The sequence below is a fragment of the Peromyscus maniculatus genome, chromosome 1, assembly GCF_049852395.1.
Source record: "Peromyscus maniculatus bairdii isolate BWxNUB_F1_BW_parent chromosome 1, HU_Pman_BW_mat_3.1, whole genome shotgun sequence".
NCBI lineage: Eukaryota > Metazoa > Chordata > Mammalia > Rodentia > Cricetidae > Peromyscus > Peromyscus maniculatus.
This window is the reverse complement of record NC_134852.1, coordinates 136,789,542-136,795,347: the sequence shown is the minus strand read 5'-3', so window position 1 is coordinate 136,795,347 and position 5,806 is coordinate 136,789,542.

The following is a 5,806-nucleotide window of genomic DNA, read 5'->3' as shown; positions in this document are numbered from 1 at the left end:
TGCGCATGCCCGATACTTCTCTGTGACGTGCTGCGTTGCATCCTGGGAAACGTAGTTTTTACTTTGACACCTGTGCCCTAATCTATTTAACCATGAACTTAATCGATCAGAGTGCTTGTTTGTTTTCTGCGGCTTTGCATATTCCCCCGAAAACTTCCATATAAGTCAAGCGAGCCGAAAGGCATATATGGAGCCTTGCCTAGCATGTGGGAGGTAATGGGACCACATCCTCAGCACCAGAAAAAAAAACAACATCGGATTGTGGAGGAGAGGAAAAGAAGCCCTCCAGGAGGCATATGAGAACTCTGAACTTTAAGCTACATTTTGTTGGGAATCTAAAATTAAAATATGGTTTTTCGAGACAGGGTTTCTCTGTGTAGCTTTGCACCTTTCCTGGAACTCGCTTTGTCGACCAGGCTGGTCTCAAACTCACAGAGATCCGCCTGCCTCTGCCTCCCTAGTGCTGGGATTAAAGGCGTGTGCCACCACCGCCCGGCCCCAAAAATATTTTTAAATTATAAATAAGCAGTTTTGAGCTCAGAAGTAACATTTTTAGAGAATCTTCCCAGGAAATAAAAGATGTAGACATGCAAACGTTTAGCTATAAACATATTCCTTGGAAGCCTACCTTGTGGCCTTAGCCTGGTCCTTGTTTCAATCCTCAGGACTGCACCCACTCCCAAGTATCTGTACTGTTATTTCATACATAACCCCTAAAGGGTCAAGATGGTTTGGTGGTTAGGAGCACTTGCTGCTCATTCACGAGGACCAGAATTAGAATTCCAGCACCCACTTCAGGTGGCTCACAACTGCCTGTAACTCCAGTTCCAAGGATCTGATGCCCTCTTCTGACCTCCAAGAACACACACACACACACACACACACACACACACACACACACACACACACACAAAATCTGTTTTTTTGTTTGGTTGGTTTGGGTTGTTTTTTTGTGTTTGTTTGTTTTGTTTTGTTTTTGGCAATGTTTCTCTTTATTGCCCTGGCTGTCCTGGAACTCACTCTGTAGAACAGGCTGCCCTCAAACTCAGAGATCAGCCTGCCTCTGTCTCCTAAGTGCAGGGATTAAAGGTGTGCGCCACCAGCACCCAATGAAAATAAGTCTTGTTTGTTTTGTTGCTTGACAAAATTCCAGCATTTTGATATTGCAAATCATAACTTTTCAGCACCTTCTTGCTTTCTATGATTTTTTTTATGCTCATTGTTGTTTTGCCTGCATGTATGTCTGTGTGAGGGAGTCAGATCCCCTGGAACTGGAGTTACAGACATTTGTGAGCTGCCATGTGGGTGCTGGAAATTGAACCTAGATTCTCTGGAAGAGAGGCCAGTGCTCTTAACCACTGAGCCATCTCTCCAGCCCATTTACTTCCATTTTTAATGATTCTCACTATGTGTTAAGGGAGTTTCCCTATGCCTGTTCCTTTGGGAAATTTTGCGTGAGCTTTGGTGAAGGATAAGAATATATACAGTGTGCAAGGCCAACCTGGGCTACAGAGTGAGTTCCAGGAAAGGCACCAAAGCTACCCAGAGAAACCCTGTCTCGAAAAACAAAAACAAACAAACAAAAAAACAAAACAAAAGAATATATACAGTGGCAGTTTCTTTAAACAGACAAAAAAATCCCTGCCATATGGAACTATATAGCATAATAACTCTGCCTACTTCCCACACAAGACTCCCCATTATGCACCCCCCTCCAATTACACCAAGAATAGAACGGTTAAAGATTTATTAACTGGGCATATCTGGTCCCAGAGATGAAAAACACAATCAAGAGAAACAAGGAGTGCAGATTCAGAGCCTGCGGCCATTTAGGGCAAGGGTTCAGTTAATTAGAGAACAGTGCCCGCTATTAGTGGCCTACTGCATGTATGGCAAGATCTGGTATGCTCCACTGTGAGCAGATTCTGTTAAGAAGTTAGACTGGCCAGGCAGTGGTGGCGCACGCCTGGCAGAGGCAGGCAGATCTCTGTGAGTTCGAGGCCAGCCTGGTCTACAGAGCTAGTCCAGGACAGGCTCCAAAGCTACAGAGAAACCCTGTCTCGGGGGAGAGAAGGAGGAGAAGAAGGAGAAAGAAGGAGAAGGAGAAAGAAGGAGAAGGAGAAGGAGAAGAAGAAGTTAGACTGGGGCTGGAGAGATGGCTCAGTGGTTAAGAGCACATGCTGCTCTTCCAGAGGTCCTGAGTTCAATTCCCAGCAACCACATAGTGGTTCACAATCACCTGTAATGAGATCTGGTGCCCTTTTCTGGCCTGCAGGGACACATGCAGGCAGAATACTGTGTACGCAATAAATAAATAAATCTTTAAAAAAAAAATCTACTTTCAAAACTGTTCCTATCACTCTATTCATCCCCCCTTTATTTAAAAAAAAAAAAAAAGAAGAAGTTAGACTGGGGTCCCCCTCTGCCATACACAGGAGCACACAGTGAAGGAATCAGAATGGCGTGGTATAATGGAAAAAGAGTAAGATGTCAGGACCTTCCCTTTGGGAGCTTACAAGAACAGTTCTATATTATAAGACGGGCACAAAGGAATACAATCAGGAAACAGTTCAATGCTTGTGCTACACTGTACAAATGCTGCATCATACCCCCTGAGGAATGAAAACTGCTCTTACGGGTTTGTTTCTCAGGATTCAATGTCTGACCCCTCCTGACCACAAAGACTGAGACCATGCAGGAGGAAGTGTAAGAGGGTGCCTAGTGGGGTTACTGAACCTTAGACAATAGGCATTTAGATTTTTGCTTTGTGCTTCTAGAAAAGTCCTGGTAGGGTTACTGAACCTTAGAGGACAATAGGTGTTTAGATTCTTGCTAAACTTATTGTTTTTATGCTTCAAGAAAAATGCTGTAATGGCACTGACGACCTCTTTCACCCCAGAATCACTGTTTGCTTTCAATATTGACTGCTCAAACTATAATGCAATTATAGGGTATATGACGTGCAGCCTGTTTTCAGCAAATGGTCAGCCATGCTGATTGGCCCTTAGGTCCTGTCAGTCCCTTTCCCTCACCAACTCCACATCTCCTCTTTGGGACCTGAACCCCACTGGAGCTGGACTCTGGCAGTTTGGTTTTTCGAAACAGGGTTTCTCTGTGTAACAGTCCTGGCTGTCCTGGAACTAGCTCTCTAGACCAGACTGGCCTTGAACTTACAGAGACCTGGCTCTGCCTCCCGAGTCAAGTGCTGGGATTAAAGGCGTGTGCCACCACCGCCCAGCTGAAAATAAGTCTTTTAAAGTCGATAATTACATACTGTTATTATCTGATAGAATTTCAGATTCTATAAGGTCAAGATCATAAGTTTCATTCATTTAGGCATCCCTAGATGCAGCACTGTGCCCAGCACACAGTAAGCTATCAGATATTATTCTATTTTTTAATTTTTATTCATTTTTTATTTTATGTACATTGGTGTTTGCCTGTGTGTTTGTGTGAGGGTGTCAGATCTTGGACGTACAGACAATTGTGAGCTCCCATGCGGGTGCTGGGATTTGAACCTGAATCCTCTAGAAGAACAGCCAGTGCTCTTAACCACTGAGCTATCTCTCCAGCCCCATCAGATATTTTTCTTTTAGGGAACATTAAATTTCAACACTGGAACTATTTCAGTCCCCAGACTAACAAAAAAAAAATTTAGAAAAATGATGAGGCTACGTGTGGTGACCCACAGAGGTTTCTTGGTGAGAACTTACACAGGGTCAGAGAATCTGGACTTGCTTCACCCAGCAGGGCTGCATAAGGGAATGATTTGACCATGGGCGTGGTTACCAGATGTTTTGAAGGGTCTACACTTGGCTGCATGGTGTACTTTGATCTTGCAAGGTGGGAGGGTCTTTTGCCGCTCCCCTTGGCATTTGTATAAAAAGCGCCCCCCTTTATTTTCAATTTAGAAGAGGAAACGGTTCAATTCATTTTATACTTCCAGGTCATGGGCCACCATTGAAGGAAATCAGGGCAGGAACTGAAGCAGAAACCGTGTACGATTTTTGCTCGCTTACAGGCTTTGTTCTCTGTCTCATGCTCAGCTGGCTATCTTCCTTTTTCTTTTTTTCTTTCCTTTTTCTTTTTTTCTTTCCTTTTTTTTTTTTTTTTTTTTTTTTTTTTTTTTTTTTGGTTTTTCGAGACAGGGTTTCTCTGTAGTTTTGGAACCTGTCCTGGATCTCACTCTGTAGACCAGGCTGGTCTTGAACTCACAGAGATCCTCCTGCCTCTGCCTCCCAAGTGCTGGGATTAAGACATGGGCCACAGTGCCCATCTTCAGCTAGCTTTCTTATACAACCCAGGCTCACAGAGGGCCTGGCCCTCCCAGGTCAGTCATCAATCAAGTTAATTCCTCTCAGACATGACTACAGGCCAATCTGATACCCCGATCCAGCTGGTGGCCCTATAAAACCTACGCTCAAACCTGTTGAACGTTGTCTTCTGTCCATCCGTGTAGCCCTAACTTTCTTTGAAATGAGGGGATGTAGGGTGATATGGGGAACAAGGAAATGGGGTGTCAGTGTAAAAGGATGGCCTACAGACTTTATAGGAGGGTCTTTCCACTTTGACTGCACAAGGTACGATTTTTTTTTTAAAGCCCTTTTGAATAAATGCCTAGAGCAGCTAGGTATTGACCCAGAGCCCTTCTGAAGCTACCCTGTGTCTCTTTCTCCTCGTTGCGTAGTTCTATCTTTGTTGCTCCAATTCTAAAATGGTCTTTTGATAAAAATCCCAGAGCCTAGGCCGGGCGGCGGTGGCACACACCTTTAATCCCAGCACTCAGGAGGCAGAGGCAGGCAGGTCTCTGTGAGTTCGAGGCCAGCCTGGGCTACCAAGTGAGTTCCAGGAAAGGCGCAAAGCTACACAGAGAAATCCTGTCTCGAAAAACAAAACAAAACAAAACAAAACAAAACAAAAAAAAAAAAAACCCAAAAACAAACAAAAAAATCCCAGAGCCTGATATTGGGGTAAATGCTGAAAGATCAGAGAGACAAAGGAACAAGCCACTGCCACCTTTTACCTCTAGGACTCCTCAGCCTGTCAAGGCTTTTAGTTTCTGTCTCCTCACACCTTATATACATTTCTCTGCCCAGCCATATCACTTCCTTCTTGGTGCTAGGATTAAAAGCATGTGTGCTTCCCAAGCAAAGGCATGAGATTTCAAGTGCTGGGATTAAAGGTGTGCCACCACTGCCTGGCCTCTATTTAATCTAGTGGCTTGTTCTGTTCTCTGATCTTAAGGCAAATTTTATTAGGGTACACAATATATCATCACATATCTTTCTACCTAATATTTCTTCATTCCTCTTTCCTCCACCCAAGAACCCTTCAAAAGGTGGGAGCAGGTCGGAGATGGACGCCCACAGAGCCCCACAGCTGGAGAGATGTCCAGCAATTAAGAACACATACTGCTTTTGCAAAGAGCCCAAGTTCAACTCCCAGTGTCCACATTGGTGACTTACAATGACCTAGGATTCCAGCCCCAAGGGTATCTGATGCTTCTGTTCTTCTCTGGTACCTGCATTCATGTGCACATACCCACACAGAGACATATTCTTTTCTTTCCGAGACAGAGTTTCTCTGTGTAACAGTTCTGACTGTCCTGGAACTCACTTTGTAGCCCAGGCTGGCCTCCAACTCACAGAGATTCACCTGCCTCTGCCTCCCGAGTGCTAGGATTAAAGGCATGTGCCACCACCACCCAACCCATTTCATTTTTTAAAGATTTGTGGGGTTTTTTTTTAAGACTTATTTATTACGTATACAAGTGTTCTACCTGCATGTATGCAGGCAGGCCAGAAGA